This window comes from Apteryx mantelli, chromosome 1 (genome assembly GCF_036417845.1).
Source record: "Apteryx mantelli isolate bAptMan1 chromosome 1, bAptMan1.hap1, whole genome shotgun sequence".
Classification (NCBI taxonomy): domain Eukaryota; kingdom Metazoa; phylum Chordata; class Aves; order Apterygiformes; family Apterygidae; genus Apteryx; species Apteryx mantelli.
The window spans coordinates 85,828,309-85,842,440 of NC_089978.1; positions in this window are offsets into that span (position 1 = coordinate 85,828,309).

Genomic DNA, 14,132 nt, shown 5'->3' on the forward strand with positions numbered 1-14,132 from the left:
GATGCTATTTATCCTATAAGAAAAATACCTTCTCATGAGCACTACCTGGAGGGGAGAGACAAGGCTCTGCAGAGCACCTTCTTTCTCAGCCTTTGGCACAGCACAGCCCATGTAGCTGCACTATCCGTACAGAGGACTACTGTCAGGGGTCTGTAGGAAAGGATGCCTGGCCCCCAAAAGGCTGGCTACAAAGACAGTTTTTGAAACAAATCCAGGGCCTTTAGGATCAAGGGGAGAAGGATATTTCCTCAAAGAGGACAGGTCTATGTGCTCTTTGCATCTTTCTTCTGGGCTTGCCCTGAAAGTGCTGCTGAAGTAAAAATGTCATGAACATCCATTGGCATCTGTAAACCCTGCACAGACTAAGACCAGCTAGTTCTGAGCAGGTCTAATGTTACCGCACAACATTAACACATGGAGCCCATCTCTGTAGACATCACAAAATACAACCTTGTGGCAAAACTAAGAGCTATTTCCTGCTCTGGCATGGAGCCTCTACCTGCTCAAACATCTTCTCCACATCTTCAATCAGCCGGTCACGGCTGTATTTATACTCCTCTGGATAATCTGCTTCATAATTTGCTCTCCAGTAATCTCCATAGTCAGAATAACCTGTAAAACAAGGACATGTTACATCAGGACACAGTACCTTGTATTGTCTGCAAGGGAGAAGAGTGTTCCATGAAGGCTCTGTTCCACTGGCATGTGGATACAGATTTCCAAGAATATTGGAAACTGCAATCATGGTTGTCTGACAGTTAGGGTCATTCTAACTGGAGATGGAGGTCAAGGAGACCATCACTCCTGACTGGAGTTTCTCAAGATCTGAGGGAGGGCAGCCTCCCTTCAGACTGGATCATAAGGGGTTCTCACAGAAGGTATAAAATGGTAAATATTAAATACAAGCCTTGTCCTTCAGGAACAAACCTTTAGGACAAGTGTAAACACCGGGACTGAAAGTCAACTTCCGGTTTCACTAAGTCCAGCTCCCTTAAGCCTGGAGAAGGAATAGCTCATAGATGAGGTCTCTTCCTCACTCTTTCTTGAGGTCTTTTTTTTTTTTGGGGGGGGGGGGTCATGATGATGCCCACACTTTCTTGAGATTTTCCAGCAAGATAATTTTTTTTTTCCTCTGTTTAATCATTTGGACTATAATTTCATGTACTTGGTCCCTAACTTCAGCTTAATAACTTTCAGAAAACAAGGAGTAAGGTGATACAGCTGTTGTTTTGCCAAAAGACAGGTGATGTAGCTACTTTGTGCTACGTGTTCATGTTGTATTTTAGAAGCCCACCAAAGAAAAATGGTGGCTGTATGCCAATTTTGCTTGAAAAGACAATTGTCTGTGATTTTTAAGGAGATGTCTGATTAGCAGCGCAATACATTTCCCTTAGTGCAAAATCCTTTTTCAGCAACCAGCTGCATCTGCTGTCTGGGCCTGAAAAAATCTGTTCATTCCAATCAGAGCAGAACACTTAAAAGTGTAACACTGCTTGTGGCTGGCACAATAAGGTAAAGGCCAGTGGAAAAGAAGAGATGTTGCCAAGAATATAGAGACCTACTCAGCAGTCTGTAAATTGAGCATACATGCCCATAAGTCACAAGCAGTCTAGTATCTAATGAAGGGCACTGATACATTATGGGGTTTGGGAAAAGTGCCAACAAACGTATCTACCTTTTGTTCCAGGCTGGTGAGATAATTATGATCTGATCTTTGACATCTGTCTGCCCTACTTTTCACTTTGCATCTGTGCACATTGAGAACAAAATATGTGCAAAATGCTCATCAATGCATATAAAATCATGGGTTTTGAATTCCTGTCTGACATGTGCAAGACTGTGTGTTTCTTAATTTCTGGAAGCCAGGAAAAAAAATGCAACTTACCATTAAGCTTTGCAGCCTCATTTTTAAGATCAACATACTCTTCATATAATGGTCTCATCATCTTGCCAACATCAGCTCTCCAGCCTTCCCAAGCCCACAGTCTCTCATGATAATCAGTGCTGTCAGCCATAATAACATCCAGACCTGCCAGAACAAAAAAAAATAAGTATCATCAGGCCTAGTAAAACAGAACCTCTTTCTTTTACAGTAGGCAAAATAGCCAAAACAGAAATAGTTGCTTGAACTAAGAAGCTAACATTTTGTGTTTGATATACTAAAAAATCCCATTATTTTCATTGCATCATATTTTGATCTGAGGTTTTCCTCTTTTTCCCTTTAAGGGACATGGGGCAGATCATGAGTCAATTAAAATAACCTTGTTCTAGATTAGCTTTCCTTACGTTAGTGGTGTCCTTGGGATTGGCCTCAATGCATTGTTGAGTCCAACAAGACTTTGATGACTGGGGAAAAAATTAGATTTCCAAGGTGCAGGAAAACCCGAAATGACAGGTAGGTTGTCACACAAGCTGAGCAGCCCTACCAACTCCTGATGGCACATTGCATCTGGAGCAGGCCCACTGGAGATCGCTGAACTGAAAATGCGTTTAAATAATGACTAAGCTTTAGATAGCAGGATGTATTTATTAAGACTACAGCCTGTTCTCTCACAATCAGGAGCCACTCTTGGGCTCTCCTCTTTTTGAACCTGCAGTATAAAGGACATAGTATAGACAATTGTTAATACTGTACCTGGTTCCAGCACCAAACAGTTAGATGGATCACTAGGTTTACAGACAGTCCCAGTACTGTAGATGGTACTCATTGTATTTAATACAGTGCTCAGCTGCAAGTTAGATGCAAGATAGCCCATTAGAAACACACTGTACAAAATAGCAGTCAATTATGCTAATTCCTTAAGAGCTCGATTCACCCACAGGCTTAACATTTAAGCATATGTCTAGGCTCAGTAGAGTTTAATGAAAGAATTTGCCTAAATGCATTACTGAATCAGGACCTAGCTGGAAAAGACAAATAATCTCTCAGATTATATGACGTAATGTACAGGTCCTTGATATCCAGTCAGGCAGAGCTCTGGATTTAATGAACACTGACTGTCACGAGAGAGCTTTCAAATATACAGCAGCAATAAAACAATAAAGTTCAGCAATACCTCTTTATGAATGTGGACCCACCTAAAGTTTCCAGGTAGCTTGCGGATTTGACTGAAAGAGAGATCCCTTTGAAGATGCTGCCAGGCTGATTGTTGCTTATGTTTTTTAACTTCACATCACCCTGACTGTATAGACCTGCTTATGTGTTATTACAGAGAAGTTACTTTTCATGTCTTGGATTAACTGAAGGCCAAATGCATCTGAAATCATTCAGCTCCATCTCAGAAGCTATGCTACATAGCATTATATTCTATTTTTTTCTTTTATGTTTTTAACTTATTGTACCTATTTTTCCTTTAGGACTATGTTGCACCACATTTAAAATTTTAAACCAGAACTATTTAGAATTGTCAAACAGGAAGCATAGTTATGACCAGCTAGTTTTCTCTGTCAGCATTAAAATGAGTGGGCAAACAGGGAAATTTTATACCACTGAAAAATATTTAAATATTCCTGTGGAATTCTGTCAAACTGTACAAAGTCACTCTTCAGGTAAGAATCGGCAATTTCAGTCCCAAAGGCCACTTATCTAGGAAATTAAAAGTGTCTAAATGTGGAGGGTATTGAAGAAAGTAACTAACTCCTCAACAGAAGCGGCAAAGCCATAGGTGCACCACTGTGCTCTAAAACAAATATATATTTTTATGAACCTTTGGCATTTCCACTCAGGTAATCTCTCCTTTCAGAAATACATCTTGTTTGGATGACACAGGAGGTCCAGCCAGTCTGCTGCATTTTTTGCATGGTGGTTAACACTTCTGATTTCAGCAGAAAAATCTAAGGATCCTTTCATAATCAGGACTGTAGGATACCCTAACCCAATGCTATGTGTCAGTTTGATCTCCAATAACAGGAAACTAATTTAAACCCTCAAGCATTTGGTTATAAATCCTTTTTGAATCTGTATAGCTGTTCATTCCAGTTCCACAGATGCTTGTTATCCATATACAAATGTTTTAGATATATTTGTCAATGGAAATGTCAAATTTCTTTTTGAATCTTGCTAAACGCTAGGCTTCAACATATTTCTGTGGAACCGGGTTGCCAACCTGCTCTGATCGCAGGAGTGCCAGCGCACCTGGTGCTTATTGCAACCCTTGTGTTCCCCCCTTGGTTGTGGGGCCCCATAGAGGGCCTGGATTGAGGGACTGTGGGCAAACTGGTGCAGACAGGGATGTCTTGTGCTGGCATCACCAGTGAGAAAAAGGTATGTAGAGACACACACTCATTTTCAGTTTGATAACCTAGCACGTGCAGAGAAAGAAATATCTCCTCTATCTCCACCTTTTTGTCTCACTGAATGTCCTTTCACTCATCTCTTTTTGTTCATTACCCTACACCCTGACTTAGCTAAGCACTTAGCCCATGTACTCTTTTCCTCTTATGACTAATCCTGCCATTTGTGCAAGGACAACTGTTAGGCGTGTATGAGCTTGAAATTCATCACATGGATTACGTGGCAAAGCTGCCTACCTAAGTGGGAACCTAACTTCATAAGCCAGACATAACCCCCTCCAGTCCCATATTGCTAAGATCACCTAGTAAAGTTATGTTCTCCATACTGATTTTGAGATAGAGTATTATCCTGAGAAAAACAAAGATTCATGATAACACTGTGGTCTCTCTCAAGGGTATTTTGGAGTGTAGCTCAACTTGCATGGCAAAAAATTAGATAAATTTAGCCACTTACTCTGGTATATTTTTCTGGTGATAGCACAGATGATCCTCTGTCCTGGAGGGATTGAATCTGGAGTCTGATGAGATCATCCTTAATGTCGGCTAATGGGAAATTGCTGGCGTTCCTCGAGGCTTCATCATAAAATGCAGACCACTTGGCACCCGCCTCACTCTAAAAGGGATTCACATAAAGTCTGAATTACTCATCTAAAAGAGTGCAGCAGCCTAATGTGTTTAATGGGCCAAAATATTCTTTCTGAGGAGCATTTTGTCTGTGGGGTCTGCTCACAGATTTCAAGTTTTAGCAGTACTTGTACTGTGCAATGAAACACCTGGGAAGCTTTTTGACTTCAGTTTATTCACACATCTAGATAACTAATTTTCTCTGGAAGTAGCAATAAAATAGGATTGCCTTCTCACCACAGGCTTATTATAATTGATCCAACATCACCTGTGTTCCCTGTTAGTCTAGCTCACCATGTATTCTTCCTTTAGTGCTTTCTTTGTCCCATCTGTGCCTAAAATATGGATACAAGCCAAGGCTATGATCCAGATCACATTCCCCATTTCTGCTTCAGCAGCAATAGCAGTCAAAACCCAAGATATTGATATTGAGTCCTTTGATTAGGCAAACACCACTCTCCTCCTGAAGTTTTGGTAAATAAAAGTTTTCTGCAGGCATGGAAGACTCTAAATAGGTACTTAAATTGGGCGTGCAAAACCTGAATTTCCTACATGAGATTGCCTTTACTACTGCTGCAATTACATACTATGACACATGAAACTCAAATTTCAGTGCACAAAGTGATACCATAAGAACAGTATTTGGGATCATCTTTGAAAAACCCATCTTTTTCCTTTCATCTTCCTTGATGTGTTTGAACATTGTTTAGCACATCCGCACCTGTCCCAAACAACAAGAACAATACTAAATAACCTGGGTCCTTGAGATAGTCTCATTAATTCTGCAAATGCCAGAGCTTTCCAAGGTGCGGAGGGGGTACCTGTAACACTTGCCCCTCCCAGGCAAGGCATCAGAAAACACAAATGTCATTCCCATCTGGGCCTGCATTCAGAGCTGTGTGGGAAAACACTGCACAGCTACATTATTTCTTAGCATCAGACTTTTAGAAAGGTTTCAGGAACAATGAAATGGATACAGTTTCCATTCCTCTCTTTTTCAACGTCACCTTTGTGCAAATGCAAGGTCAATGCTTTCACCAGAGCTGCACCTGGGTTTTCCAGCCGCAAGCACAGCCCTGTGTGTGATGAACCACCTACCCGCTGCTGCAGGCTTTGGAGCAGAGATGCTGCCGCAGAGGCCAGCCCTTTGCCATCCCACCCCTCCAGACCAGCCAGTGCCTCCCTTTGCCCGCATTGCACCTCTGCAAGGGGGAACAAGCATTGGCGTCAGCCCTGCGGCAGCTTGGTGAACTCTGCCCCCACTCCTGTGCAGGAGCCTGGGGACAGAGCAAGTGGGACCACTGTTGTTCAGCACTGCACAAGAGTCAGCAGCAAGAGTTTGGTATGCACCCAGAGCACCAACATCCCTGTGTAAATATGGTTTTTGAATTACTTGTCCTGTGCAGAGCAGGAGAAGTGCATTAGGAGCTATGGGGCAGAAGAGGGGGGTCTTTAGTTAGAAAAGCCCAGGGAAAGAAGTTAACTTGCCGTCTGATTTCCTCCCAGTTAGAAGAACCAGCTGAGAAGTTGGAGGAGTAGTTATGGATTTTGTGACCCAATTTATATGGATGAGAAGGAGCCAGAAGGGAAACTATACATTAACTCTGGTCCTCCAGCAGAAGGGGAGAAGGGGAAGCAATGGGTTTATTACTAGTGCTACTAAAGAGATCAATGCATCCTCTCTGAGTACTGAACTAATAGCTTCTTATTGCTGGAATCTCCTCATGTATTTTATTATCATCTCATTAATGTTGAAAGTGCTATATGGGGCTTTCATTTTATGTTTTTGAAAATGTTACAGTGTAAGTACCTGGTGCCTTGGAAAGCATTCCAGATTGACAATGATTAGTCATTAGGATGTCTTCCAGCAACCAGTCTCCTTGCTTTAATTAAGAAATACTATAATTAAACCATGTTTTAATTAAGCTATAAGAGCACAAAGTGGGTGGCTTATGCCATTATGCAGAAGTAGATGTAGGATATTAAGCTCCATTTTTATGCTCTAAATTGTTCTGTTTTTTTAAAAAATAATTCTATTTAACTTTGAAATACATGCAACTACAAAATTTATGGTGGTTGTTGTTCATTTGTAAAGGGCTCCAGGGTTATGAGATGCTAGGGTGCAGCATGGCAGTGTCACTAACCAGTCAGATCATGGGTGAATGCTCTTGGTAAACACAATACTTGCCTAGAGAGCCAGTTGACTGGGATAGCTAGAAACTGGTGTTTAAAGGCAGGTCGAACTGTGTTGCAAGGTATTCTAAGTACAAATGCTAAAGACCTTCCCGCAGTTATAAATTGACTTTCAAACCAGCGTACTAGACTACTGTACTACAAACTAGACTGCTGGCTTTTAGAAATCTGTGATCTCACTTCACCTTTCTCAGTACAATTATTTCAGGTAGTCTACTAACAGCACTGACTATGATAGAAGTAATGGGGGGAAGGGGTTTCCCCCACTATACAATGAATATAGACCACTAAAAGACCATCAGAAAAAACTTTAAAAAATGCGTATGTTCAGAAAATGTTTACATATTCAGTGAGAAGTAAAGCAGAAAACAGCAACAGAGAATGAAAAAGAGTTGTCTGTGGGAGAACATGGTTAGGACCGGTAAAAAAATGTCCAGTGGTTAGTTTAGTCGTACGAGAGGTGAGAGGTCTGTGCACAAGTGTATGTGAGATTTGAATCCAGTTTTCTCACACCACAGATAAGTACATAACCCCGAGCTTTGGGAGAAGGCCATCATCTCTGGGCTACACTGCCTCCAAGAGGAAAGGTGCCCAGCTTAGGAACATAATGCCAAGACGAGTTTGTGGCAAAAAAACCTGAGTGGACATAGGTATTTCTCTCCAGCTCAGATTTAGGTTCCTGAGAGAGACAGGCCAAATGCACAGCGCTCTCTCATGCTTTCTTTCTGCTTGCTGAGGTGGCTCAGGGTGATGGTTTGCAGCAAGTCCATCCTCAGATGGCCAGCTGTCCTCGTGCACTGTGAAGGTAGCCCAGGCGCCAGCCTTAGGGCTGTAGGAGGCCTGAGCACCTAGAGTTAGGCATCGCTACGCTAAACCAAGCCCCTCTCCCTTTATGAAGCTAAACCACAGCTACTAATGAAGTAGGATACAAATTTCCATCAACTTTTGTGGAACTAAAATAAACTAGAATGTAACCACCAAATTCCTAAAATAATAGTAAAGCAGACAGGACTGAGCACTTACCATCTTCATGGATGTCTCTTCAGTAATGTTGGTATTGTAGTTCCATGAGGCAAGGGAACTTTCATAGCTGATATCTTCTGCTTTTATATTAAACTCAGTCAGAAACATTTGGGCTTGTTGTGTGACATCCTGTGGAGTCACAACAACACCCAGACCACAGAGAAGCCAGATGTGGACCAACATATTTTTATCTGGGCTGAGAACCTCCCAACAAAGTAGATTTCTTCAGGTACGCTTCTTTATCAGGTTCTGTCTCATCAGCCTTTATGCATGTCTTGTGTGAAGATAAGAGGCTGAATCCAATTTGCCAGGCCTTTTATAGGTTTTATTCATTGTACGAGAGAAAGGAAAAAGTTTTTATAAAAAGTCAAATAAACAAAAGTCAATGATTAACTTTGGAGAAACATAATTACTCCTACCATTTTATGGCCTTCTTATAAAAGGCTTTTACTTTTGGTTAATGTTTCCCAAATGTGCTGTCAATGATACAGCTGGTCATTTTATCTATAGCCTGCCAGTGTCTTTGGTAGCTCAGAATCTGTGAATCCTTTAACAGGTTGGTGATAAGCTGTAAAAATATTTAGAAACTTCACTGAAACACTAAGTCATGACCTTTTCTCCTAGGAAGAAAGAAATTCCATGTAGCCCTGACATAGGGTATCTGGCTGGGTGTTTAGGCCCAGGTTTTAAAAGGCCTCACAAAGCCTGAGCCATCTGAAGTATCCACCTCATTTTCAAAATGACAGGGACATATAAGACCATATTTTTAAAGGTGTTCAGGGAACTATCAAAAAGTGGAAAGAGACTTCCTGGGATCACAGCATGTTGGGTAGGAAACTAACTTCAAGTATAAATCAATTGGATTTGTGTACTGAAACTACTTAGATGATTCCAGTTTAATATCCAAATATCTCTGCTAATCTAGCTAGGAGCCTGGTACTTATTGCAAATCAATGGGAAAATCAATGCATGAATTAGTTCTGGAAATACAGCTTGGGTTCCTCCCTCACTTTAGGTTGAGTGTTATTGATCAGACAATACCTTAGTACTTTTTGAATTAGCCTATTTCTACTCAGGATCTCTTGGATTCTTTTTGTGTTTTTGTTTGTTTGTGTGTTTGGTTTTTGAGATGTGATTCTGCAGCCACGTTCCTGGCATTGGCTTCCAGTTCCAGCAGAGCTTCACTGAAACTGCTCCAAGTCTGTCTACACGGAGGCAGCTGCAAGATCAGCCCCTTCGTTGCCAAACACTGAGAAAGGAGCTCCAACCTTGCCACAGGCGAAGGGCTGAGCATGGCGTGGCCTCGGTGGGGCCAATAGCCACAGATGGCTCCAGCAGGCAGAGCCAGAAAAAGGACTTCGAGAAAGCATCTCACCCAGGCACCTGCTGGGAAGCCACATTGATTAATCCTGGTCTCCCCTTCCAGGATATTAGTTCAACCTGCTCTCATAAACCTAAGGCAAAGGGGAATTCACAGCCTCTCTTGGGTTCATTCCAGTGTTTTTCCTAATAGCTAAGCTTCTTTCCTAGTTTTCTTTGGTAAGAAGTGAGTTGATATCTTCTGATATCTGTCCTGTGGAGTAGAGACAAGGGATCACTGTTATCCTTGTAAGAATCCTCTAACAATCTTATTTGTTTCAAGGGAAAGCAAACAAAACTCATTCAATGCTTTCCCAGAGGTCATGTTTTCTAACATTCATGTTATTCTTGTTGGTGCCATCCAGATGCTCCCCAGTTTGTGTTTCTTGAAAGATGGTATCCAAAACTGAACATAACTGAGAACTTATCAATGATAAGTAGAGCAATCACTGTCTGTATCTTACATGCAATATCTTGCTAATACACACCTATTTTCTTGCAACAAGACCCAATATTAACTCATACTCAAGTTGTGACCCACTGTGGTCCTTTCTGGTAGCACTGCTACCTATAGCATTGCTACCTGTTCAGCCATTTCTCATTTTGTCTCTGTACATTGATTCTAGGGTGGCACAAACTGGAGCATTTTGAATTTGTCTGTGCTGAAGTCCATTGCACTGATTTCAGACCATTTCTCCAATTTATTAAAATTGTTTGGAATTGTAATCTTGTCCTTCAAAGGATTTGCAAGTCCTCCCAGCTTCGCAATGCGCGCAAAGCTTTTAATAGATTTTTTATTCCAACATCCAGATCATATGGCATAGAATAGGGCCCAGGAGAGCTACCACTTAAAATGGCTCCTATCCTTGATTGAGAACTATGGATCCTGATTTTTAAGTATTTAGGTGCCTTTTGTGATTCTTGTCTAGCTCATCTTTCCTTAATTTGCTTATGAGACTGTCACATGGTGAAATGTTGAAAATTATTGCTGTTGGTTTGGGTTTTTTTTTCCATCTACAGTTTCTCCCTTATCCACTAGTCCTGTTATGTGTCACAGCAGGGAAATTAGGTCTATTTCCTTTATATGATTTCTTATTCTCTGGTGGAGAACAGGTACTATGTTGACTATTTGCTTTAACTCTTATTTTCTTGTCTCTGCTGATAAGTTGATTGCACAATCACTGGGTCCAGCACCTTTCAGGGTACTGAAACAAGGCTGGCTGATCCATAATTCCCCTCTTACATAAAGGTTACTATTTTTTCCCCTTTTACAGTGCCCTGGTGCCTTCCTCAGGGAAGCCCTTTTAGCCCTCGTTTCCCTGCCATGGGGCAGGAATTGCCTGTGCTCCTCACTCTGGCCTGCGGCTGTCTTCGGGCTGTGCACAGCCCTGAAACCCCAAGTGGTGCCTGTATGGCCAAAGGGTCCCCAAGCAGTGGGATATTTGCGGGACACCTAGGGGGGAAGAGAAAGGCATCAACTTATTTCATATAGGGAGTGCTTCTGCTCCTGCTTGCAAGTATGTATGCATGAGTTGTGGTGAGCTGAAAATGTAGCAGGGAGAGTCAAACTGAATTGTGCCACTAATTTTTTGCCTTTTTTTTTGTGTGTGTCAGTTCTTTCTTATTGCATATCTAAGTGACATAACTGACATCATATCTGAGAAATAATACAGGAATTTCACTGCGTCTTTTTTGCTGTTGCATTACCATGAGAGAAAAAACTTTAAATAGGGAGATGACTTAGCGCAGACTTATGTTTCAGGAAACCACTGTTATAACAGTGGGGCCATCCACTGTACTCCATGCACATCACACTTTGGCAGATGAATTTGCTCCCATGAAGCAGATGCACAGGAGACCACTAGATATAGACTTGTCTGTGGCAGCTCTTACTACCATGGTAGGTTTTCTCCCCTGCCCGTCCAGGACCAGACGGTGCTGGGGCACAGAACTGCCATAGGTGTAGTGCTTCAAAGCTCTTGTACACCCTTCTCCACTTGTTTCTTCAGTTTGTCGCCTAGTTCTGTGCTCTGCCAGTCATTGTTTCACTTTGTTTTCTTTTTAACAGTGCTGTACAAAAAGTTGAGCTGGACGTTAAACAAAAAAGTGTAGAATTGACAGAATTGTAGGGCTGATTGGGGGGACACACTTAGGAGTGGTTTGTGTAGCCTGGGACAGTAACAGCAGGTCTGTGGAAGAGAAGATATTGTCTATTCTAGGAAGAGGTGGGAAGCTTTTTTGGAACGGACCTTCAGCATGATGTGGAAAGCTGGCTGAGAGCATCGAGACAGTTTGTGCTGCAGCAAAAAGGCAACGGTAAACAACTGAGGAAGTGAAGTACCTTGAACCTCTTCAGCAAAAAGCACCAGCAAAGGCAGTGGAGACAGCAGCCATTGGTTTTGGGTGAGAAAAGAGCAACCAGGAAATAAAATCTGGTCTCATTTACTATCTGCTATTATATGCAACTGCAGTCAGTCTGCTTGGCTCAGAGCAAAGGCGACAACAATAGTTTGCCAGTTACAGTGAAAAGGGTGAGTGTAACCTGACATGAAAGCATAGGCTCTTTCTCCTCAGTTTGCCAGTTGTCCCCTTCACCCCCCCAAATCTGCAGGGTAAGTGACAGCTTCCAGCTCCTACCTGATGTCTCCAATTCAGTAGTCCTCATGGTCTGAGCTGTGCGACATCTGCTTATACAGCTGCCCACAAATGTCCAGCTGTCTGCTGGCTCTATTAGAGCAATAGCTGTCCCGTCACTTGTTTTGCTGGCTGAACTGTGCTATGAAACTAGGTCTGCAATAACAGAGAATTGTCTTTGGGGCATGCCTCAGTAAGAAACCCATATGTGTTGTGTATTGGACACCACATCCTAGACATGTAGCTTAAAATACTGTTATCAAGCCATTTTCCAGGCTGGGGCACTGCTTAAGCTCTCTGTTATACTATGCCATTCTGCCTTTTTGTCTAGAGCATAAAACACAGACGTAACCATTATTCAGCAACAGATTTATGGAGGGGGGCTCTACAGGGCTGTAGCTCCCCCACGGCAATGCCCTGGTGCTGCATGGCATGGGGTGTCTGCAGGGCAGGACATGGCTGCAGCGGGACTGCCTCTTGCTGCCTGCACAGGGCTGCGTCTGCTCTGGCTTCTCTGTCATTTGCCAAAGATCTGTTCACATTGGTTTAATACCTGGCAAATCCTGGCTCCCTGTTAAGTAGCTCTGTGGAGGCAGTGGACAAAGCCAGGGACAGCTTCAGGCCCTCCAGGCATTGCCCTGATGGTGCAGTAATGCTTGGAGAAGTGCTGCGCTCCCTCAGCTACACGGAGGCATTGCTATGGGGCAACACCAGCTTCTCTCCCCCTTTCTCATGCTTCAGACTAGGAGGCTGGGCAAATATCCCTTTTAATCCCTAGAGCAGCCTTTTTCCACATGATTAGCTCTTCTGTGTATGTGACATCTGCATTTTCCCCAACAAAAGCCCTCCTTTCATGGCTGGGACCAGGAGTTCATCGGCAGTGCTGATCCCCCCCCCCCCCCACATCTCCCACCCCGTTCACTAGCTGCCCTCAGGCCATGCAATGGGGCTTTCTCAAAGCTGAGAGCCCTCTTACAAAAGAGGGTTTTAGTGTGATCCACTTTACCACTTTTTCTGGGTGAAGAGCAGAGCTGTGTGGAGGTGAAGAGGATGAAACACCATTGCCCCTTTGCAGCCAGGCACAGCCCATCCTGCCTGTGCTGAGCTGGCTGGTGACCAGCTCCAGTGTGGAGGGCACGTAACAGCAGCCAGCCTCCGCTTGGGCCTCGGTGTTTTGGGTTAGCTTTCTCTTCCTCCACAGGACTGACACATAGCAGATGGGCAGCAGGTCAGATTAGCCCCGGTTGCCCAGCAGGAACAGATCTGGCAGGTGATGGGCATGACCATGTCCAGCGCGCAGCATCCCAGCCCCAGCACTGGGGGAGGCCAGCAGTGCTCTTCCAGGGAGAGTCTTTTGAGCTTGGAGGAGCCCCAACGGTCCCCAGGTCCTTTGGCGTCCCCGGGACCTGCCACTTGCACCCAGCTTGTCCAAGGCTGAGGCTAGCACCTCAGACAATGAACCCATATCCCATTATAACCTTCTGGTAACAAGACAGGCTGCTCGGCACACTGGATTTCAAAAATAAAGAGAAACTGTCGCTTCTGCAGAGCTCCTTCACACTCTAAGCCTAGGCTGATGGTTGTTCACTGAGGCAAACCATGCTCAGCATCACAGAGGAGGCAGGCGCCCCATGGGCACAAGTAAGCCCAGCATCTGAATAGAATATCAGGAGCTGTGAAAAGATGCTGATACAGTTGCCTGAAGCATCAAGAAACCTAAGTGTTTTTGCAAGATTTAGGACAAAGCATTAAAGCTGGATTATTTTCAAGGTGGTAGAGCGAGTGTACAAACAGGCAGGTTACATCAGGATGCCATGATGTGTCATAGTTTGTACTGCAGAAGGCCACAGTCAAAATGAAGACCATATGTTAAGGAGATGGAGAGGGAACCATTTAGGAGCATAATATTCTATATTCCTTATACCTTTTCCATTACAAAAAGCCACCTTGCTCTGACAGTGAAGGGAATGGTATTGATTCTGAGATATGCAGCTTTTCATCTAGGC